The 24354-nt window shown below is 43.1% G+C and overlaps 1 long non-coding RNA gene across 4 annotated transcripts in view; it reads right to left on the bottom strand.

Annotated features, from left to right (window-relative positions):
* LOC120603205 (uncharacterized) overlaps positions 1 to 24348 on the bottom strand; it is a 40121-nt gene extending 15773 nt beyond the window's left edge. For 3 of the 4 annotated variants that reach the window (XR_005652972.1, XR_005652973.1, XR_005652974.1), the window contains exons 1-2: positions 23941 to 24348; positions 367 to 474 (exon numbers count right to left, since the gene is read on the bottom strand). This is a non-coding gene — a long non-coding RNA (uncharacterized LOC120603205). Of the gene's footprint in view, positions 1 to 366; positions 475 to 19670; positions 19882 to 23940 lie in introns of all 4 variants that reach the window. The other variant, XR_005652971.1, reaches the window with a different exon arrangement.
* Positions 24349 to 24354: the final 6 nt, after the last annotated feature.

Raw genomic sequence — 24354 nt, 5'->3', positions numbered from 1 at the left:
CCTTACTCACATTTTGCTCGAAGGTTGCTTTGTCTTTTCCTCAGCCATTGATTTTTGCATCTCATTAGGATTATTCTAAGCTCCTAAGGAATTAATAACAGATTTGCCAAAGTCTATGAGCTGCAGCTCAACCTGCCGGGCCCACCTGGATAGCCAGTCAGTGCTCTGCTTCCCTTTCACTTCTTGCCAGGAGAATGGGGTGTCCCCAAGGATGGAGCTTGGATTAGAGGGCTCTCTTAGGGTTCCTGGTCTTACTCTGTATTGCCAAGAAGGAGTGGGGGACTGCTCTGGGCTTGATCTTGGAGTCCTGAGGATTTGAGTTTGAATCCAAACCTAACCACTTACCGGCTGCGTGGCCTTACTTACATTTACAGGCACATGTCCTGGTGTTTAGGGCTATGGAAGGTCCCAAGGGTGTCATAACTCATGCGCATCCAGATGTGGGTCATGCTGAGTCCTAGCTATGGAAAGAAGCTAAGAAGGGCGATGATGAAGGTTAAGAAAGTTCAGGTCTGGAGCTAGGGCTGTAGCCTGACTAGAGAACAGATCCCTGAATGGGAAAACCAGGAATCTAGATCTTATTGTTCAAACCGGGATCACTGCTTATTCAGGTTCAGTCCAGCCTGGTGTCAGTATCCAAGAAATCCTACATGGGCCCTTGGGTTCAGAAAAGTACTCTAACTAGGACACTGTACTATGTACAAAACAAGAAACAGCACAGTGGCTAAGAGCATGGACAGGGAGCCAGACTTCCTGGATCAAAATCCTGGCTCTGCCACTTACTAGCTGTGTAAGCTTAGGCAAGTCTCTTAACCTTTAGTGCCTCAGTTTCCTCATTGGTAAAATGGGGTTAATCACTGTACCTCATGGAGTTATTATTAAGATTAATGAGTTAATATACATAAAGGGGCTTAGAAAACTGCTGGGTACCTAATAAGTGCTATAGAAAGTTAACCGAAAAAATGAGGGGTTGCCTGTCACAATTTCTCCTTCCTATCCACTCATCGTATGAGTAAAAATTATTGATGACTTTACAAAGCCAGGCATCATCTCTAGTGTTTCCTTCTCCCCGATCCCGATTGATTAGCAGCCCAACCAATCACCAAGTTTTCTGCCCCTTCCACCACTGGCCCATGCCACCGTCACCCCTCCTCTGGCCTATTGCACCAGTTCACCTCCTAACTGCTCTCTGTTCTCCCTACCTCTAGTCTTACTTTTCTGATCCATTTGTTATACTTCCAGAGAAGTGATATTGATAAATCACAAATCTAGTCAGATTGCCCATTTTAAGCCATTCATCAGGTTTCTCCCATTGTCTACAGGACTCATTGAAACTCCTTGGCACACAAGGTTCTACATAGTTTTCTACAAATTCCTGCAGCCTCATTTACTGCCCTCAGCCTCAGGCTTTATAGTCCAGCAACACTAAACTTCCTGTTGTCACCCACACCATGCACAGACCACGCCTTCACATGTACACACACACTCCATGCTCCATTGGTTCTGTTTTCCCAGCTTACCCCGCCTCCCTCGACCCACCCCTCATCTCGACACCACCATGGTCCCACACATTGTTTGGCTGAGCCCAGCGATCACCTTAAGACCCAGGTGTTCCTTCTTCCTAGAGTACTTTTCCGAAGCCATCTGTTTAATTAGACATCTGTATCCATTAGGATAATCTTAGGTAACAAATATTTATTTCTAAACTCCAATGCTTAACCCAATCAAAGTTTATTTCTCATTCCAGGATAATCTAATGCAGGTGTTCCTAGTCAGCAAGCAGCTTTCTCTCGTGTGGAAATTTAGGGATGCCTCTTTTGGCTCTGTGACATCCTTTGTCTCAGAGTCTTCTGCATCCGGCTGATGGAAGAGTACGAGGAAATGGAAAAGGCACACCTGCTTCTTAAAATCCCTGGCCAGAAGTGGTACACCTCACTCGCACTCTATTGTAAGAACTAGTCAGTAGTCACAGGATCGTTCTTGGATGAAATATAGTCCCTGTGCCATCTGGTAAGCAACCCCAAGACTGCTTCTTGGTTCTCCTCTGACACTCTACCCCTATATCCACCTCAAAGTTATCAAAATGTATGGCTATGTTCCATTTCCAGGCCCATCTTCCCTATCAGACTGTGAGCTCCTGAGAGCAGAGGCCTTATTTCTTTTACCTCTATATACTCAGCACCTGGCATTGGTGCTTAGTACTATTGTTAGGTGAATGAATGACCCAAGTCAGAACCAGCTCAGTGACTGAGTGGGCCTGACTCTTGCAGAAGGTCCTTCCTGCAAGCAGCTGAGCTAGACTGGGGAGGGCAGGGACTACCACGATGGAGCATGAAGGAGGATCTTCCCAGGAAAAAATGGAAGACAGAGAGAATGGTTTGACAATTTGGAAAGATTTTCTTCTTCATTTCCATGATATTTCTCAGGTCAGAAGGGGCTCAAATTCCAAGAGCTCTGAAACACATACTCTCAAAGCTAACACCTATAGGTAGCCCATACCATGTTCCAAGCACTGTTCTAAGTGCTATGCATGCTTTAATTCATCATTCCTCACAATAACTCCATTTTACAGACAAGGACATGGAGGCTCACCCAAAAAAGGCCAAATGACACACGGTACTCTCTCTACCCAAGGGCTTATCCTCCTTCTCTGAGATCCCCTAGAAGCCCTAGGGCAAAGATGGTTTTAGTCCATCTTCCAGCATTTCTGTCAGTGATAATTAGGTTTGGGGGAACTGCAGAGATTTGACTTCCTGGAGGCAAAGCAGACCTTTTGGAACTTTCTTACCCTGATCTGAATCTCAGGGTGCAAGTAACAGGCCATCGGCCTGAGGGCATTTCCAAGATCAGTCTTCAAGATGATTTCAAGGTAAGAAAGACTGAAGTTTTCAATGATGTTTATGTCTTATAATGTCCTTTGGTCAAATTAAAAAACAGTAGAGGTTGGAGCCAAATAACAAATGTAGGTTTCCAAGCTCTTGTCAACATGACACTCATGTAGAATTAACAGTATTAATATTATGACAGGAGTCTGATCTCTATGCATAAAACACCAGCGCTGAATACCTAGCAGCCAGTGGTGCGGAAATGCAGCTCCTCTCAGCCATACCTCACGTCCCCTACACTGGGCATTTCCATAGCCTTAAATGGATAACAACCACAGCACCTCCTGGGAAATCACCGCCTCGGAAATGTTTTACACTGATGACAAGAGAAACAGCTGTAATTTGTCATTATAGAAATAGCCAATTATCAAGCCACTGAGCGATGTCTGCAGCCTCCTGTCTTCGCTGCCATCAGTCTGAGCTCTTAGCTACACACCTGTCATGGCCAGCATCTGCCAGATGACAGTCTTAGAAGAGCCCAGCTTCCCTCTCCAACACCTTGGGAGGATCTAACAGCCCCTATCTGTGGCAGGAGAAGGGGCCTCTAAAGCCTCCTCCTGATGCAAGTGTAGGAAGAACAGATTATGAGCAACAACACCTGGCTGAACTGCCGCTTCCTCCAAGATGACCACAGAAGTCACTCTTCCTCCTCACTTTTCCCACAAGAGGATTGAGTGGCCTCTGATAAGCTAAGGTGCTCAGACTTTGAAGCCAGGTGGGACTGGGTTTAACTCATATCCCCAGGACATTCTAGCTACATGACGTGTGAGGCACACTGGGGAGAGGATCTTCCATGGGTGGAATGCACTAGGAAAAAAACAATTGAATGAAAAACAGCTGAACCTGGTAGAATAGTGATAAGCCATCACTTGTAGGTATTAACTGTTTTATATGTATTAACTCATTTTCATCTTCACAACAACCCTCTTATTATACCTATTTTAGAGTTAAGAAAACTAAGGCAAAAAAAGTTTCAGGAATTTAACCAAGGACCTGTGAGTAGCAGTTACGGGATTTTCACTCCTCTGTCTGACTCAGGGATTGTGCTCCTAATATTTTATACTCCTCTTAACAAGTGTTACTGTTGTCTATGTCCAAGCACTGTGTTAACTCCTTTATACATATTATATCATTTAATTCCCACGAAACATTATCCCCAGGGTACAGATGAATAAGCCGAGGGACAGAAAGGTTAAGTAACTTACTCAAGGCCACACAGCTACCAAGTAGCTGAGCCAGGACTCAAATCTAGGCCTTCTGGCATAGTCTGTGTATCAAGCCCCTACTTATACATGCAATGTTGTGGTTCCTTGATCACTTTATATGCACACTTGCATTTAATTAATCCTCCCAATCACTCCCGGAAAAGGTACTATTATTAACTCCATTTTATAAATTGGGAAGGTGAAGAGTATCGAATCTTGACAAATTACAATCAGTAATTGAGGATCCAGGATTCAAATCCAGGCATTGTCTGGAACCCTCTCTTTCAACCCCTGTCCTGCAGTAACATCCTCCCCTAACCCAATGCCTGCTCATATACAGAACATGTGAATTTAAATTCAGCTGAGCTGCAGTATGAATGATCTGCTCAACACCTGGCTCAAATGCCACCTCCTCCAAGATGGCCTTCCTCGATCCCCCCAACAAAAGTTGTCTCTTCTACTTCTGTTTAACCTCTGAGCTGGTTTTTGCAATCAAGTGGCTCTTGATGTGAAGAAATGTTAAATGTGCTCTGGCCTGGCCCAGATCTCCCTGTTGTGACACTGGAGAGCAAGATGAACAAAAAGAGGGAAAGCAGCTATGTAAGAACATAGTTTGCAGGCAAGGGCCTGAGGCCTTCTGAGAAATAAGAACCACTGAACAGGAAAAATAGAAAAGAGACCATAATGACAAAACTTGGAGAAACGGAAAGCAACTAGATGAGTGGTCACTGACTTGGCAGAACTAAGGAAGCTAAATCCTAAATCAACTGTGGAGAAAGCTGAGAATTAACACAATAATAAAAGGCACAGGAATTAGTAGCACTGATGTCTCTGGGGTTGGGAGTCGAGGAGGTAAAACAAGTTAGATTGGTTGAGAATTATTTAATAAGCCTTCAGGTGAGTATTCTGACCCAGTCTAGAGAATATTAGAAGTTTATTCTCTGGAGAGGACACTAGAGGTCCTCTCTGGAGAAGACAAAACAGAGGGTGTTTGGACTGAGAGACAACAGAGCCAGTTGAAGGCCAAGGTACCATTTAAATAAAGTGACCATAAACAAACAAACAAACAAACAAACACATAAATAAACAAATAAATAAAGTGGCCACAACATACAGAATGTTTTGCTCCTATCTTACTCTCAGCAACCAGGCCTCTCGGCCTTCCAGGCAGGGGAGTGGAAGAGTCTGTGAGAGGAATCAGGCTGGTTCGAGAGGAAGAATTTTTTAAAATCAACAGGTTTTTTTTTGTTTTTTTTGTTTTTTAACAAATGGCACCGCTGGATTACCCTATTCCCAGTTGACAAGCACCACCTACAGCCTTTTTAGTCTCCCACTTCTAAACATGAGCAAATATCCAGGGATTACCAGGAACCTCAGAAAAATTTCCAGCATGAAGCATAAAGATCAAAGGAAACAAAGAGGACAGGGAAGCAACCTGAAGGCAACAAAGCATCCAAGGAGTATAACATTAAAATAACTTCAACGTCCTCAGATATATAAAAGAGTACATACATTACATCTACGAAACAAGAATAGGATGCTATAAAAGGGGCATGGGACATTGAGAGAACAAGGAAGAGTTCCAGGGAATTAAAAACATGAGAGCAGAAATGAGAAACCCAATAGAAAGTTTGAAGGGCTGAGGAAATCTCCTAGAAAGATGATAAAGGAAAAAAAATAAGATAATTGAAGAACCAGTTCAGTGGTTCCAACATCTGAGTAACAAGAATTTCAGAAACAGAAAACTTTCTAACACCAATTCAAGATTTTCCAGATTCATTGGCCACCAGTTTCCAGATAAAAAGGGCCACCGAGTGCCCAGAGAAATGGATAAAAATACCCAAGCCCAGGAATATCAATATGAAATTTCAAAACACAGGGAAAAAACAGAAGAGGCTACATGTTTCCAGAAGGAGGAAAAAAAAGAAATAGTTTGCATACACAAAATTAGGAGCTAGAATGGTTTCAAACTTCTAAAAAATAGCTAACTTCTAATAGTTAGAAGTAATAAACTAATAAATAACTTTTTGATAATAAATGATAAATAGAATCAATAAATAACTTCTCAAAACTGACTGGGAGCTAGAAGACAGTAGAAAAATGCCTTCAAAATTCTGAGGGAAACAAATACAGACGGGCAGGATCTCAAAAAATGTCTATCCCACATTCCATTTTCTCAGGAAGCCATTGATGATGTACTTCACTCTAATTAGAGTATAAACCAAAAGAGAGGAAGAATGAAATACAAGAAAGAAGAGACCCAAAACAGAAGGGAGGTGCTGAGAGGAAGTCTCAGAACCACAGCCTTGCCACAAGCAGGGAGGGCAAAGTCTACCAGCAGTTCAGAGGCCACGGGAAAACTACCTCGAGAAGATGAATTGCTAGAATATCTGACATGAATGAAAGGAAATGTGGATAAACTTTGGAGAGCTTGGGGTGGAACTGGTAATAAGTACATGGGATATCTAATACACACCAATGAAAGATAATTAACTCCAGGGAAAAACAAAAGACCATTCAGAAAAGGAAAAGGAATCAAAGTTTTCTATAAAGGCTCAGACCTGAATAGGATACATGGTCATAATATTGTAAACATTGAATGTTGATTGAAGCAAAACTATAATTATGTTGGGAGGATGGGAAGAGGGAAGGGTGCATGTGCATGGGACAAGAGAAAGAAAGAGAGCTAAATCAGCATTTTCCATAGTGGGAAGTCAAAAGACAATGCCTTAAAAAAAAAAATCAAGCAGTAGCAATACAAACATATTGTTGGAGATACGGTAATAAGAACCAAATACATCTAGAAAAGGTGAAAGTGGTTACCTCTGTGGAAAGGAAACAGAGGAGGTGACCCAGAGACTGCTCTTTGTCTTAATAAACCTTGTAGAAACAGATAAGTCTGGTTCTTTAAAATATGTACATGTATAATTCTGACAAAATTAAAACTTGGAAAAAAGTTTTCCCTGGCTTTGGAGTGGGAACTGAGAAACCAGAATGGAGTTCTCTAAAAGAATCCAGTCCATTCCATGTTTTGACAATGAAATAAATAACTATAATCATACTGCTATATTTTTGCACTACCTTAGTGTTTATTCATTCAGTTATTCAGCAAGATTGATCAAGGTCCCACTATGTAAGAGCAGTTTCATATATATTATCTCTGATGGCTTTTAGAACTTAGAGAGAAGTAATGTGGGCTTATGGCTCCCTCTCTTGTCAAGTTTACACAGAGGCCACTGACTCCCGGAGGAGGGAGAGGGTGTGGTCTGGTCCTGTGGTGCTGGGAGGTATCAGAGGCAGGTCTTCCCCTCTTAGCTGCAGTGGATGCTCCTCTGGTATGTCTGCAATGAGACATCTCACCACCCAAGCATTAGTTTTTTCTAAACTAATTCTCACCCACAACATATCAATGGGGTCCATGAAAGAGGAAAGATGAGGAAATAGGCTTCTATTCCCACTTTTGTGGAATATTTGTGACCTAGAAAAAGTGTGTGGTTGAAGTTCTACACCCTCTCCAATAAATAGAGAGAAGTCTACGTAGCACACAGTTTGGTCGTATGAAATATGCCCTTCCTAAATATGTCCTGCTTGCCATGTCACCAGAAATTTTGGATAGCTCTCCTATCCCTGCCAGAGAAAGCCTGCATCACTAACTCTTCTTGGGAAGCAGTTCTGACTTCCTTGGTGATGTCATCTTCCACATGAGAAATGTCTAAGCTGTATACCGAGGTGCTAATGAGACTTCCTGAGGATCAAGGTGCACGAAGGCAAGACCGATGACTCCCCATGCTAAGAAGAAAGGACAGCCAGGTAACTACCTACTCAACAGAGTCATCTGCTCTACTGTGGAGGAATAGAGGAAAGGAGGACAAAGTAGACAACTAGAATATCTCCCTCTGCAACCTACTTAATATCACACTTGGCTTTCAGTAATTCCTCTTCATTATAGACTCCCTGACTCACAGCCAAGACAGAGGGGTTACTAGCCAGCATTGAGATTGTTTGTTGCACTTGCCCATTGTAAAAGCTACATTTCAGAGCCAAAAGATGAGCTAATATTCTACTTCAATGTCAGTAGTAAAAAGCAAATAACTTTGGGCATGAGAACCAAGAAATAAAAGGGAGCTTTAATGCTTCCATAGAGAAGCAAATATTTGCACTTATTAATATCCTGAAACTCATGTTGCCATGAATAGTTCCTTCTCCTTTTATCCCATGCCTTTTGTCTAACACAGTGATATATTGCCACCCTTTCAAAATCCTGACACAGATGACATTGAAGCAAATTATGTACCTCGGCCAGATTTCTCAGTTGAAATGGAGATAGCTGATGTGTACATTTTTCCATCTAATTAACATTCCACAGTTTGAATAGCTGTTATCATGCCCTGGGTCCCATATGAATGGGCGAATAGATAGAAAGATCCATAAACAGCTTGGCTTGCATCAAATGAGATCTTTCTCCAGACAAAGAGAAAATGGAATGAATCATTGTCATTTGGATGGTAGCAGCCATCAGAGACTAGCACAAGCACGCTCACCCTTGTGTGCAGAATGCAAGCGTGTTGCCTAGCACCAGCAGCCATCTCTGCAGGATCTTTGCCCACTTCCCGCTGCTGCATTTGACCATTAATTTTTTTCGTCTAGGTCTTCGTTTATGCTGTATGGTGGTTTCCAAAAATATGTCCCAAGTTTTTTGATGCTCCTCCACTCAAGAGGTGTAAATTAATTCTCTTATGAGAGTTAATGTACTTAATGATTCACTTCCAATAACTAGAATATGGTAGAAGTGATGATGTGTAACTTCTAAGACTAGGTAAAAAAAAATTCATGCTCTCTTTCTCTCCAATCACTCACTGAGGAAAGCCAGTTGCCATTGCAAGAAGCCACTCATACAGTCCCATAGAGAGAAACTGAGGCCCCCTACCAACAGCCATGAGAGTGACCCATTCTGGAAGGGAATCCCCAGCCTCATATGAGCCTTCAGATGAGACCGCTGCCCAGGTCGACATCTTGACTGAAACCTCATGAGAAACCCTGGGCCAGAACCACTCAACTAAGGCACTCCTGGATTCCTAACTCTCAGAAACTGTGTGATATAATAAATATTTGTTACATTATGTTGCTAAATTTGGGGGTAATCTACTATGCACCAATAGATAATTAATACACACTGGGACTTCTCTTGACTCTCATTACCATATTTCTGGGGAAAAATTTTTTCTTCCAAATATTCAAAGGCCAAGATGACTGTGCCTCTACAGCAAGACTCCAGAGCAACCAAGAAGTGAGCATGAGATCAGAAGCTTACTCAGACCTTCAAAACGCTGGCCAAACCTCTGGTAACTGCACAGCTTGCTGCAAAAGGAAAAAGACAAATCGAAGGAAAATGCCAAGCAACTCGTTGCTCCCTCCCCCCTTCCTCCATGCATCCTCCAATCACTGTCTCACCTGTAACAGAATTCACCATTTTCTGCAGCCTCTTTCACCAGCTGTGTGCATGCTCTGGGCACCCTGCCTAACTCCTTGTACATTGCTGTTCTCCCAAAAACCTGCAGCTGGGCACACTGGTGCTCACACCTGCAGTCCACAAGCTATGTCAGGTCCTGAGCCAACCCTGGCCAGGACAGATAGTCTCAGATAGTCCTTCGGTGCTTTCAAAATAAGCTGGATATGAAAACCTGCATAAGTGGAGTAACTACAAATTAGCAGAGTGGTTAAAGGTCCCCATTTTGGAGCTAGACAAAATGGGTTTGATGCCAGAATCCACTGCTGACTAGCTGATTAACCTCAGACAAGATAAAGAACTATTCCTTGGGTTCCTCCTCTAGAAAATGGGAATATAATAGTATTTGCCTTAAATGGGATTACATCAAATCTATGGAATCTCTTAATATAGGGCCTGGCACCTTAATAAATGTTGGTGTTAAGACTAGGAGTACAAAGGTTAGAATCATAAAGATAGAATCTCTTTCTAGCCCTATGTAGTTACTTCATTTCACTGCATTGTGAATTCTGGTAATTCCTCATACCTGGAGTGGAGGTCTAGTTTCCTATGGCTAGTTCTGGGTTTTTTCTCCTGCTATTGTGCCCATTCTCCTTCATTTCTATCAGCTCCAGTCCTGGCTTCTGGCTCCTGCTCTGACTCCCAACTCACTTGTAGGCCTCAGTCATGCCCTGGCCTTGTTGGTATCTGCCCACATCCCTTGAGTGTCCCTTGTTTTACCCTGACCTGTCCCAACTGGTCTATGGGACATCGAGAGGAGCTCACCAGTCCTACCACAACATGCTTCTATGTATCTTCAAAAAGTTTCCTATCCGTTTTGCCTTTAGAAGGAAAGAGGGAATCCAGTTGTCTCTTATGCAAGAAACTGCCTATTCTGGGGAAAACCAGCTGAGATAATTTATATACCCTGCTTAATTACTTCACTACCAGACTCCCAGCTAAGTTGCCCTAGCAACACCTAGGAACCAGCGACTGTCACCAGCTGCTTCTATAAGAGGATTCTGTTAACTGTTTTATAAACAGTATTTGGTAGCCTTGGTGCAGAAAAGAGCAAGTTAAAGAGGACTCTAAATGATATGTAAACTAGTTTCATGCTACCCCCTTTATTTGGCTTTGCTCCCACTTTCCTGCATAGGTGTATGGCATTCCTCCAAGTCTGAGCTTACCATTCAGAGATGGGTGGAGGCAGTAACAGGCAGTGTTTCAGAGCACATTTTTAGAGTCAGATGGACATTATAGCTGTGTGACATTGGAAATATTATTTAACCTTGCTGTGCCTCAGTTTCTTCATCTGTAAAATGTAGGTAATACCCCTCAAGATAATTCACAGTACCTGACATATAGTACACAGTCAATGCTGGTTGCTACGATTATGCATAATCTCAGATGAAAAACAACAGCTGTCTTTCCAAATGACACTGCGCAGAGCCAGCCAGTCTGGTCATCCACGTGATTGAGAAACCTTAAAGTAGCAACAACTGTCACACTTCTTAAACTTCCTCCTCAGTTTGCAATAAGTTCCCAAGATGATGGGCCAAGGGTAGCATGGCCGACTGGTAACTCTCCCTCATCATGGCTTCCCTCTACACAGACAATGTTCATTTCTAATCAAGCAGTTTATTTGGACTACAACATTGCGTATTTCAGAACCACCCTGATTGCTCAGACAACCAGCTTCTCTGTATTTTTTAATCAAAGAACTAGATGGTTCAATCATGGTTAATTCTAAGTCCTTTTGTTCTGGTCCCTGGTACCTTGGATGAACAAAGGTTTCAGGGAGCCCATTTCCTGTGTGGAATTGAAGGATGCTTTGTGGGCATATGTGAAATGGCTCTTCGACAACTGCAATGGCTTCTCCCCCTCTTGGGTAAGCATGTGTTGGGAGAGGATGAATCGAGTCCCACAGTTGAGACCCAAAACTGGTGATGGCAGTTGGTGGTTAGTGTCTATTAGTGAAGCAGGTAAGGGATCTGTTGAAAGGTGGGCCTGAAACCAAACCCACAGTTTAGTGAAAGCATTCTGAACTGCAGACAGGCAAGATCACTCCAGTGGACTGATCTGGAGCCCAGAAGAAAGGAACCAGGCTGACATGGGACCATAACAGCCTGAATCCCAGAACAGAATCACCACTGCACCTCCTAGGAATGTGATGCTGGGCTCAGGGAACAAAAGAAGGAGCCAGAGAAAGAAGAAAGCCATGATAATCTTTCTACAGAGATCAGTATCCCAATCTAATTGCTGAAGAAGTAGAGAAAGGAAAGAGGACCTAGGAATCATCTCTGGGGCATCATGTCTCAGGGCCAGAGGCTTCCACGACAAGTAAGGGAGCCCTTGTAAAATACCCTAGTCCTAAACCAAAGCCATCAACCCTAGCTCCTAATGCTACACATATGTGGCTGCTATGTCCCCAGCTGCTCCATACTCAGTTTGAGTGCAGTCAGGTCATTTTACTGGGGCTCAGCTCAAACCTGAGCTACAGGGAACACACTCAGAATGGCCCCCTGAGTCTGGGCTTGACAGAGGCAGGAAACCATCAGTGGGTAATGACTGTAATCAGAACTTAAGTGGAAACAGAAGGGTGTACCTATCAGCCCTGTGAAGGCTGGACCCGTTTCTAATTTTCTTTGTTATACTAAAGAACCAACATCTTCGAGCTAATGTATAAGATGAAACATGCATACAAACGCCATACTAATTATTCATGAAATATGTGAATGTTATCCTCCTCCATCTGTATTTAAAATAATCCTGATCTATTTATATTAGACAGTCAAACCCAGTCATCCTAAACCAGTCCCCTTTAGTTCCACAAACCCTTTCAGCAAGGCAAAAATCTCCAGAAAAAAACTGTCCTTTCTCCCTGGGTTCTAAATATTGAGAAATCTCTACAAATCTGCAACAGATATTATATAGAATCATAGAGTTATGGGCTATTAGATCTTAGTTCATCAAATGTCTACTAAGCACCTACTTTAAACTAGGACTGAGAATACAGAAATAAATCAGACCCCATGCCTACCTCCAGAGGCTCTCTGAAAGAAAGAAAAATATGCAGAAACAGAACATTTTAATACAACATAATGATTGCAAACCACAGAAGTATGAATAAGTGAGGGGGAGATTGGCCATGCATGAAAAAGAGAGAATCAGCAAAGGCTCTATGGAGGAAGTAACCCTTGAGCCTATAAAGAAGAGTCAAATAAAGGTCGAAATGTTAGGTGTGTTATTTTATAAAGTGAGAATAAAGTCATTTATTTTTAGAATAATGTCACAATTAAAAAATAATAAATATTAGGGAAGAAAACTTCCACCCCAGCTCAACAATTATTTGAGTAGAGAAACAAGATGGCAGGAGGTTTAGAGAAAAGACAACAACATCAGAGACAAAATTACTAGCTCATCACCTATAATGGTAGGAAGAGTGAAATCAGCATGGAAGAGAGATTTTTGTGGGCCAAACAGGGCTAGTTCACATGAAGGAACTACAGTAAAGTAGCAGCCATCATGGCTTGAGAGTGGGAATGTATAACAGCGTTGATAGCAGAAGGATGTAGGTGGCAGAGGAGCTTCCATGAGTCTCCAGGACTTTACAAGGAGGGGAGGTTCTTGGGGGAAAGGCCTGGAGACCTGGGCATTTCACTGTGTGTGTGTCGTGGGGTAGAAAAGAACGAACATGCTGGGAGCAAGCAAGTTTTATTTTGAGTACACTGACTATGAATCTAAGGCCACGGCTCAAGTCCACAAAAGTATGACTTTACTTTTCCATAACTGTTTCTTTTTAAGGTCCATTCCATTGAGATTCCCTTCTTCCTTATACCAGACGTACAAAGGAGTGGGGCTGGTGATCTGATCTTCTGTTATTATCTACTCACACTGTTATAAGCTCAGATGTTCTTTTGTCACCTCTCATTCCCAACTACATACCCTATTCGGGTTCAACTCGTCCAGCCACTTCCATATCACTCTCCAGTGCCTAGGAATTAATTCTGCTCCTCCCACACCATCATGGGCCTCTACAACTATGAAGCAATGTAAGAAAAACCTTGTGACATCCATGACAGACTGGTCAAAGGCAATGTATGACCAAAACACATGACCCAGTCATGTCTTCTTTGTAGTCTTGCCACCCCTCTGGAGCTCCAGAAAGAAATGAGTGACCTCACTGAAAGGAACTGTGTTAGATTTACTACTAGGTTTCAATGATTAGAGTTAGCAAGGTGTATCAGTTAGGATGCCTTCAGACATAAGTGTAATAGTTATCTACTGCTGCATAACAAATTACCCCAAAACTTAATGGCTTAAAACAATAAACTTTTATTATCGCAGTCTCTAAAAGTCAGGAATTTAGGAGTGGCTTACCTTGGTGGTTGTGGTTCAAATTTTCTCATGAGGTTCCAGTGAAGATGCTAGTTGGCTGGTGCTAGTTGACTGGGGCTGGACAACTCACTTCCTACATGGTTCACTCACATATTTGGCTAGCTAGTGTTGGTTGTTGGCAGGAGGCCTCAGTTCCTTACCGCCTGGACCTCTTCACAGGGCTCCTTGCGTGTCCTCACAGCATGGCAGCTGACTTCCCCCAGAATGAGTGATCCAATAAAGAAAATGTGGAGGAAACCACCATGCCTTTTACATCCCAATCTTAGAAGTTACTCACTGTCACTTCCAAGTGACACATTTTCTGTTCACTAGAAACAAATCACTAAGTCAAACCCACACTCAAGGGTGGGGAAATTAGATTCCACCTTTTGAAAGGAGTACAAAAAAATGGTGGTCATATTTTAAAACCACCACAATAAGTAATGGGGTGTGGGTTGGACTCAAATTAGCTTGAAAAATGAAGGAGAAATGTTGACTCATTAAGTAGAATCCAGAGACAAGACAGATATCAGGAAGTTGATTGTTCCAGTTGTTCACTGAAGTCATCAGTGACCCAGTATCTTTCTGATTCTTGGCTCTATTATCCTAAGTATCATTCTAAAGCTGGCTCTCCTTATGGTCACAGGATGGCTGCCAAGAGCACTGAGGGGATGTGCTTCCTTGTTCACATCTAGTGAGAGAAAACTGAACTCCTTCAGTTATAAAACAAAAGTCTGTCTGTTCAGGGGAAATTCATGTGCTGATTGGCTTAGACCTGTTCTACCTCTACAACAAAAGGGTGGGACTATCTGACTGGTTTAGACCTGGATCTTGGGATTGGTCATTCCCTCCCAAATCACAAATTATATACAAGGAGTGAGGGAGGTTATAAATGTTGGGGAAGAACACAGTGTTCACCACAGCAGGGCTAGGCAAGGGGTAGACTGTCAAGCAAAGTGCTGGTTCCAAGAGAGCTAATGTTACTAGCCAGGGCTCAACCTCCTGAAGTTGCAAAGAAACTGGAAGTCTCCACTCTCACTAAGCTTCCCTGCCTCCCCACTCAAGACCCAAACAGCTGTGAGGATGCAGCTGGGTAAACAAGCTTTTCCTTTGGGAAACAAATAGTTCGTTAAATGTGAATACATCAGTCACCTTGAGTTCCATCTCTTAAATTGAGAGGAAGATGGAGGAAAGGAAAGAAAAAGAGGAAAGGAGAGGAGGACATTCACACAGGCCAGTCTCACAAACCCTCTTCCCCCAGGCCCTACACACAGCCTCCCTCTCTAATTGCACCAAGGCCATGATGAGACATCCCAACTTACGAGGGCCCTAAGCCCAGTGTCAGGCACATATAGAATAGGGCCTCACTATGTTGGGCTGTGTATTAGTTTCCTAGGGCTGCTGTAATAGAATATCACAAACTGGGGGGCTTAAAACAACAGAAATTTATTCTCTCATAGTTCTGGAGGCTAGATATCCAAAATCAAGGTGTTGGTAGGGACATGCTTCTTCTGAGATTGCGGATAGAATCAATCCTTCCTTGCTTCTTTTCAGCTTCTGGTGGTGATCAATGATCCTTGGCATTATTTGGCTTGCAAATTCATCACTCTGCCTCTGTCATCATATGGCATTGTCCCTGTGTACCTGTCTTTGCATGGTATTCACCTTATAAGGACATCAGTCATATTGGATTAGAGCCCACTCTAATGATCTCATCTTGACTTGATTACAACTGCAAAGACCCTGTTTCCAAATTAGGTCACATATCCAGGTATCCGGGGACTTCAGAGTTCAACATATCTTGGTGGGCTGTCAGAGGGGTGGGGGACGCAGAGCATGGTTCAGCCCACAGCAGACCCCTTTCATTAGTTCTCCTTCAGTGCTTGAGGTAATAACCAAGGAGTAACTTTAGTTCTTTCCTTTAAAGAATAAGCATGTATTTTCCAGCCTAGGGGATTTGGAAAGCAAAACAAGGAGACATCCTGTCTGCTGGTCCTCCAAGAACATAACACACTGGCTCACCATGGCTGCAGAGTTGGCAATTTCTCTGCTGAATCAGCTTGGCTGCATACTGAACGCTCACCCTGCTTAACGGCTTCCTGAACCAGGGAGATGTACCGAAGCCATAATCTGTCTGGGGTAGTGTAAGCCTAGCCTCATTCTCCTCTCAGGGCCTTGGTTTCCTCATCTGTAAAAGTCTAAATAGACTTCTAGTATCTGACAGTGATTATAAAGTGGGCACATATGGCCCAAATCAGCTCCATTTCGAAATTCCCAATTAATGTATGGCCCTTTAGTAGGTGTCCCTTGGGACCTACAGGAATGCTCTTTGGAGCTATTAAAGCACATCCCTGGGGAGTATGTTCTACTATGCAGATTCTGAATTGAGATAATAAAAAAAGCTGCTGTTTTTCTCTTTCCAGTAGCCAGTGCTTTGTATTCATACAGAATATCTGGACACCTACGCAGAGGCGCCTTTATACACATATAAGAAATCGTGCAGGGTGAGAGCAAAATGCAGGGCAAAAATGTCTGAATTACAGAAGAATTGGGTTAGTTCTTCTGCAGAATCACTCAGCAGCCAGTGTTCTCTGGCTTTAGTTTGGCAACTGCATAAAAACTAAACAGCTTCCCCTACAGAAGGAAGGAAAAGAATCTGTGGCAGGACAGAGACTGGAACAGCACACAGCTACAGAAGCCTGCAAGCAGTAGCAGGGCCTTTCAAGGACCATTTCTTAAGGCCACAGGGTCCTTTTGGGCAGCCATGTAAAATCCAGCAATCAGCACTGAGCCCATTGAGTAAGGCCCTGCTGAGGGCTGAGGATGGAGAGAAAAGGACCAAACTCTCTAAGGAAGGAGCCCCAAAAGGACTAGGCAGAGAATCAGGACCCAACCGTGTGGGCTGACTCACACCATGGCAGGGCTCCCAGCCCTGCCTGGAACATCCATACCCAGAAAAGAATCTGATGGGGTGAATGCTATTTAATGGAGGGGAGGGGGATAAATGGGAGGTGGGGGGGTGGGAATTCAGTGATAAAGGACAAGCCACGTGGCAAGGGGAGGAGATCCTTTGATGTGGTCGGCTCTGGAAACTCAAGGCTCTCCCAGACATGTGAAATATCAGGCCTCTGGGCAATTCCAGACCCACATACTGGTGGGCCACCATTTCCAGAAGTCTTGTCTCTGGTTTGGGAGGGTTGAGTCTGGGCAGGACTGGAGGACAGAGACAGACACTACACTGTGCACAAGTCATGTTGACCTGTTTCTCCCAGTACTCGAGAGCCCTGCTCCACCCACCTCCAACCAATCTTCACCATACCCCATCCATTGGTAAGAGAATACAGTCAGAGAACAAGATCAGATAGCCACACTTGAATCCTGACCCTGCCATTCATCAGCTTTGAACTGCTGGGCAAATTATGTAATCATACTAAGTTGCTATATCTTTATCCGTAAAATGGGATATAACAGTATCTGATTCCCAAGATTATTGTAAGGAATAAGTGAGATAACGCAAGTAAGTAGTATAAGTGGTTAGCATAGTGCCTCTCGCATAGTATGCATTAAATATATATATATTCCCTTGCTCTTATGTAAAAATGAGTAGGGCCTGTGAATGAAATGAGTTATGTCTGCAGGACAGAACCCAGAGTTCATCTGAAACTTTAATTTGATGGTTACAATTCCATGCAGTCTATGGCACCTGGAGCCCCCAAGGCACAACCTCATGTCTAGAAACAAGAAAATCAGAAAACAAGAGCCTTATTCTTCCAGGTCAAAGGAGCCTCCTAATCCTGGAAGGCTCTGGAAGAAGGTGCCCTCTCACCACCTCACTCATTTGTCACAGACTAATTAACAGTTCTGGCTGCTGCCCCAGGAGACTGATTATTATCCCTCTTCTTCTCTGGGAAATTGGGGCGGGGAGACTGTCTCATGGAAGACTCTTCTTGCACCTCTCCATCACCCACTCCTTCCACTGAAAACAGAGAGAGATGCCAAAGGATGTGCACCCACCTTGCAGAGCCCACATGGCTCCAGAAACATGCCACTCAGAAGGCCAGCCTGGCCCCATTGCAGGAAGCAGTGTCTGTTGACACAAAGCAAATCTTCATGACTGTCCTTTTAAACCCAGAGCCCCACAACCAACTCCCACTGGACAATTTTTCTGGGTTAATACTGGAACCAGAGAGCAGAGCAACACACACACACACTCACACACACACCGAGGGTGGTAAGACTGAGTCATGAGCATAAGTACCTCTTCCCAACCCACCCACTCAGGTGAGCTCAGGCCGTAAGAGCAACTACTGCCAGCTATACAGGTCTTTACTGTTTGCCAAGCCCTCCTCAGAGATATGCGTGCCTTTGATCTTCTCGGCTGCCTGTGAAGTACTGATTATTATTTCCATTTTTCAGAAGAGAAACTTGAGCTCTGTTTCGGCAGAATAATGATTACTCCAAAGATGTCCACTTTCTAAATCCCAGAGCCTGGTGGTTTTAAAAAATCATATAAACCTTTTGAAAAACATTTGCTATAAAAAGTCTTTGATACAGTAATTCTACTGAGAATCTACCCCAAGGAAAAACTGATAAACACAAACACAAAAATACTTATGAGCAAAACTATTTGTCACCAAGTTATTTATATTAAATAATTAAAAACAACCTAAATTTCCAAAAATAAGAAAAAGTTTAAGTAAAATATGATACATCCACTCAATGGCATAGTATATAGTCAATAAAAATGTTTGCTCGAACTATGCACTAACACAAGAAAATAGATTATAATCTAATATCTAGTAAAAAACAATGATTTCAAATTATATATACAGTATGATTATAACTATGTAAAGACTTTATTTTTTAAAAGAGGAAGGAAATATTCATTACATTTATCTTTTAGGAGTCAAACATGAGATATTTTTCTTCTTCCTATTTGTCTGAACAAAATGTATTTTATTAATGCTTTATGAATGAGTATTATGGTAGGCTGAACAGTATATGTGAGTGTTATGGTGGAAGCCCCAAAGATGTCTATGTCCTAGTCTCCAGAACCTATGCATGTTACCTCACATGATAAAAAGGGACTTTGCATATATGATTGAGTTAAGGAGCTTTGCATATATGATTGAGTTAAGGAGCTAGATGAGGAGAATATCCTGAGTTATTAGGTTGGCTTGGTGATCACAAGGACCCTTACAAGAGAGGGAGGAAGGTCAGAGTCAGAAAAGGAAATGTGATGATGAAAGCAGGGATCAGAGAAACGCACTCAGAAGTTAAGAAATGCAAGCATTCTCCAAAAGCTGGAAAAGGCAAGGAGTGGATTCTCCCCTGACTGCCTCCAGAAGGAATACAGCCTTGGATTTTAGCCCCATGAGACATGTTTCAGACTTCTGACCTCCAAAATCGTAAGATAATAAATTTGTGTTTATTATCACAAGCCATGGGGGTTGTGAATGAAATGAGTTATGTCTGCAGGACAGACATAACTTTTAGGAGTCAAACATGAGATATTTTTCTTCTTCCTATTTGTCTGAACAAAATGTATTTTATTAATGCTTTATGAATGTATTTTATTAATATAAATGTATTTTATTAATGCTTTATGACATCTTTGGGGCTTCCACCATAACACTGCTGTAGTGATATTTCACTACAGCAGTAATAGGAAACTAAAGCAAGACCCTAAGAGGTAAAACGCAATGACAAAGCTAGTACCTGAAGGAGCTGAGACCAGAGCTCATTTTCTCCCACTTTTTTTAGTAGTCCAGGGGCACCCAGAAGCCGAGATGTCCATGTAAGAGGAGAAGGGATGGCTCTGCTATGTGCGCGCACCCCTCCAGGGCCGTGGATTGCTTCTATCTCTGTCAGTCCTTTTTGTTGAACCACCTCATTTTCTTCCACAATCCGCTTCCTAGGGATTGCGAGACTGCGTACAGGGAAGAGAGTAGAGATCGACTGGAATAGAAGAACATTTTCCTTTGGGATCATCTACTCTCCACCCACCAGTATCTTTATAGCAAATCACTATCCATAGCAACAAGGTCTGAAACCCTGAAACAGATAAAAAGCTGACAAACAATAAATATCTAAAAACGGAGTGTGAGTTATATCATTTTTAAAACTGCCTACAATTGCTGCAAGGACTGATTTTTTTTTTTTTTAAGAGAAACATTAGTTATGGAAATGTAGCATTTTAGGGCTGCAAATTTTAATTGAATATCTACTGTTTGGCTTCATTTATATATTTGGATGTCAGAAAGATTTAATACACTAATACTGCAAATGCCTTTTTGAGCAGAGCTTTGTGGTGGATCAGAGGTGAAAGCTTTATATGTGGAGGCAAGAGGCCTTGCCTGAAGACAGGAACCCAGGACTCCAGTTCTGCTAATGTGAATGTAATCTACGTTCACTCAGTTCCCTCCATGCCTGGTAGTGGAAGGCAGTACAGAGGAGAGGTTGAGTCAGAGATCTTGGCTGCAAGCAACAGAAAGGACTCTGGTTAAATTAAGCAAAAGAGAATTTACTATGAAGCTATTGAAGGATCAGAATCAAGGGTGGTGGGAACACCTGGCTCAGACCCAACCTGATAGAATCCCAGGAAGCCGGGAAATCCAGGCAACACATTGATACTGCAGGCTCAATCAGCAGGAGGCTGCTCTTGCCCCCTATAATCTCCCACCAAACCAACTTAGCCTTGCAACATTAGCTCCAGGCTCTGAAAAAAGCAACCCCACTGGCTAAGCTGAGATCATCACTCAGCCCCTGGCTGTACCTGGGCACCCAGTGAAAGAATCTGGAGTCTTTGGCTTTGCTCTTAAAGTGAATGGTACAATGACAGACCACGTGAGGAAAGTAATTCCTTTATAGTGGTGGTTCTCCAAGTGTGGTCTCTGCACCAGTAGCATAAGCACCATCTGAGAAATTCTTAGAAATGTACTTCGTCGGGCCCCTCTTCAGACATACTGAATCAGAAACTCTGTTTTAATAAGTCCTCCAAGAATTGTGATGCACACCAGTTTGAGGACCACTGACCTACAGGAAATCCAAATGCTACTAAAAAGGTCGAATGCCATCAAACCAAAAAAAATAAAATATAAAAATAATAATAATAATAATTGCCCATTATGTAGATTAAAAGTCAGAGTTTGAAACCAGACTGGCAAGAAAACTAAAGTAAAATATTAGGGAGAGGGCTTCTTTAGGCAACTTTTTTCTTATTGATGTGTGACATAGTGTGCTTGCTGTGCAGATACAACCTCAGAATAAATCTCCAACCCCTTCTTCCAACCACATTGCTGCCCCTTAGCCCCTCCTAAAAAACTCTGGACCCTCCTATTTCTTAGCCCCAACTTTAGCAAAAATTATTTAATCCCCTGGGAAGCAGCCCTCCTTCTCTGCAAATGTAAAACCTTCCCATTCCCTTCCTTCAATCCTAAAATCCCCTCCAGAATGAAACTTCAGTGTCAGAACTATCCACTGAGACTCTTGGAAGCAAACAAATCACCATCCGCTGGCCTGAGAAACATTCATCTGTCCCTTCTGCCCCCTCAGGCCATAGTGCCCTTCCAGCCCCAGCAGCTAGAAGCTAGCTACCCATGGCTTAGGGTCCTCTCAAGCTAGGACTAGCTCATGCCACTCAGCCAGTCAGAGACAAGTACAAGTCGGTAGTCTCAAAGGTTTAGACTGAGCTGGAGGGACACCATGTGGCCATAGCTAGTTATGACACATCAAGCCAGGGGGTTTCTGTTCTTTATGTGGTGTTTTTATAAAAAACTATGAAACAATGATATTAATGATATTTTTGAGAATAAAAATAGAATTATGCTAAAGGGATTATTTTTATTTGTTTCTACTCTTAAATATTTTCTGACAATTATAACCACAGCATCCATTCTAGTGAGCATCCCTTTCTTTTCCATGGAAATCTGATCGTCAGCATTTTCCATGCTCATTTGAAGTTTTTGCAATCATTCTCTTCAATGACAGTCAGTAGCAAACCATCAACAAATGTTAGTGTAATAAAATGGAATGCAAAGGCATTGAACTGTTTGGGAGGCGTTTGGTTAAGACCTCTATATCTAGAGTGACACAGACAGGGGTTCAAAAACCAGGTCTGCTACTTACTAGCTATGTGACCTTGAGCATGTTTCTTAACCTTTCTGTATCTCAGTTTCCTCATCTGTCAAGTGGGGGAAGGGAAGAATATGACCTACTGTATAGGGTTGTTACGAGAACTAAATAACAATATGTAAGGAGACGCTTAACACAAGGCCTGGCCATAGCCCTAATGTTAGCATCATCATCCTTTTTAAGTGCATCCTCTCTGGAACCATCACAACTGATGCGAAGACCTCTCCTGGATGAAACTGCAAATCTATGAGTTTACTCATAGCTGTAAAAACATAAAATAAGACAACCTAGACTTCAGAGACTAGGACTATGGCACAGGCAAATGGGATTCTAGGCCAGGTGCCCCGTCCCCACTCCTCAGCATCACTACTAAGCTCTAAGTCCCTGGTCCCAGCTCCTCCCAGTTGCTTCAAGCCCCAACTTCCTCACCTGCAAAGAAGGAAAGAGATTACCTACCATCACCTTAATCTAAAACACAGAAATGTGCTCAGAAATGTGGGAACACGCTTGAGATTCTCTCCAGGACACATTACCCCACAAGAGACTCGCGATTCATTCAAGGGCAACCTGACTCATATCTGCCTGAGATCAGTTCTGTACTCTGCTCAGAAATTTCTTTCCATAAGAAATTATTTTGCTACCAAGTGAGGCCTGATGAACAAAAGAAAACAGAGAGAAGAAAAACCCAGAGACCCCCTAGGAGAGTATACAAGGGAATTCTCTCTCATGGGCACTTTCCAGGGAGCCAGACAGCCATCTGGTGAACAAGTCTTCATGAGATCCCCTACTGTGTGTCAGGCCAGAGGCTAAAAGATAAGTTAGGCCCTGACTCTGTCCTCAAAGATTCTTCTTTTTGTAGGGGTCAGGCATAGGAAGAGACACAGACACATATACCAACAACTCTGACAGTTCATAAGTGCTAGAATACAGGGATGTGCAGGAGTGAGCCATTAATTCTGCCCTGAACTCTCAGCAAGACTTCACAGAGGACGAGTCCTTTGATGAAGGATCAGATTACAGATGGTGAGACTAAAGGAGGGCTGGGTCCTTCAGAAGGTTGTTTATTATATGGAACACGGTTAGGCCTGAACTAGGACAGGGCCCTGGGCCCTGAGTGGAGGGAAAGGATAAGGATGTATCACAACACCCTGAGGGGGACAAGTTAAAATACAGATTCTCAGGCCCTGCCCAGAGACCCAGATCTAGTTGGTCTGAGGAGGGGCCCAAGAATCTGAATATATATTCAGCAAGTCCCTCCCCCAGGGTGATGCTACTACAGTTAATCCACATACCCACCACTCTCATCAGCCCCAAGATCATCCTAGTCACCCCTCCTTATGGCCTCTGAGGCCTCTGCTTAGAAGGCTCCTCCCATTCTGCTCCCACTTAGCAAATGCCAAGACCCAGCAGCTCAAACACCGATAGGTAAACCCTTTCAGAGTATTGCTTTGTGCCAGGCACCGAGTTAGTACTTTATAGAGATTATTTTATTCAAAACAACCCTATAGAGTTGATCTCCTAATAAACCCCATTATACAAATGAGAAAACTGAGGCACAGACCAGTTAAGTAACGGGCCCTCAGTCATACTGCTGCGCTGTGTGTTTTGTCTCTATCTCTCAGTAGACTGCTCGCAATATGAAGCTGAAGTTACGTCTCTGTGGCCCCGGAGCCTGGGCCAGTGCCCTGCACGTTGTAGTTGCTTAGTATATATTTGTCGGCTAATAAAAGAATAAACAAATACCACCTCCTTCCATCTGTGACCCTCAGCCAGTGCTCAGGCTACAAATCTGCCCTCTTCTGCAATCCTTCCTGTCCATCCCCTCCCCCGCCCCCCCCCACTGCCATCTCCTCACCTGCAGGCTGGGGTGGGGGGTGCAGCCTAGGACCCCTTCCCTTCATGTCCATACACCCCCAGGAAGTATTCAGCAGCCCCTGGGCACAGCCCCACCCTGCTGTTAACTAAGTGACGGGAGTACTAAGGAATGTGCTTTCCCAGTTTGTTGAGTCTTTTCATTTGGTAATATCAGAGAGGGATCTCTCGCTCAACTGCCAGACTTGCCTCCTCAAAGTCTCCTCCTCCTCGGGGCTTCTAGCCAAGCCTCTCCCTTACAGCTGCTCTCCCCTCCTGCTTTCCTTCTGGCTCAGTTTCCTTATGCTGTCTGCCTTTCTGCTCCCATCCCTGCATTCCTTCCCCCTTTGTCTCTTTCCCACTTCTTTCTTGGTTTTCTCCCATCTTTTCTTTCTCTCCCGGCTTCTCTTCCCCCTTC

The sequence above is a fragment of the Pteropus medius genome, unplaced genomic scaffold (genome assembly GCF_902729225.1).
Source record: "Pteropus medius unplaced genomic scaffold, Ma_sr-lr_union100, whole genome shotgun sequence".
In the NCBI taxonomy this organism is placed as follows: domain Eukaryota; kingdom Metazoa; phylum Chordata; class Mammalia; order Chiroptera; family Pteropodidae; genus Pteropus; species Pteropus medius.
This window is presented reverse-complemented; position numbering and strand designations above follow the sequence as displayed.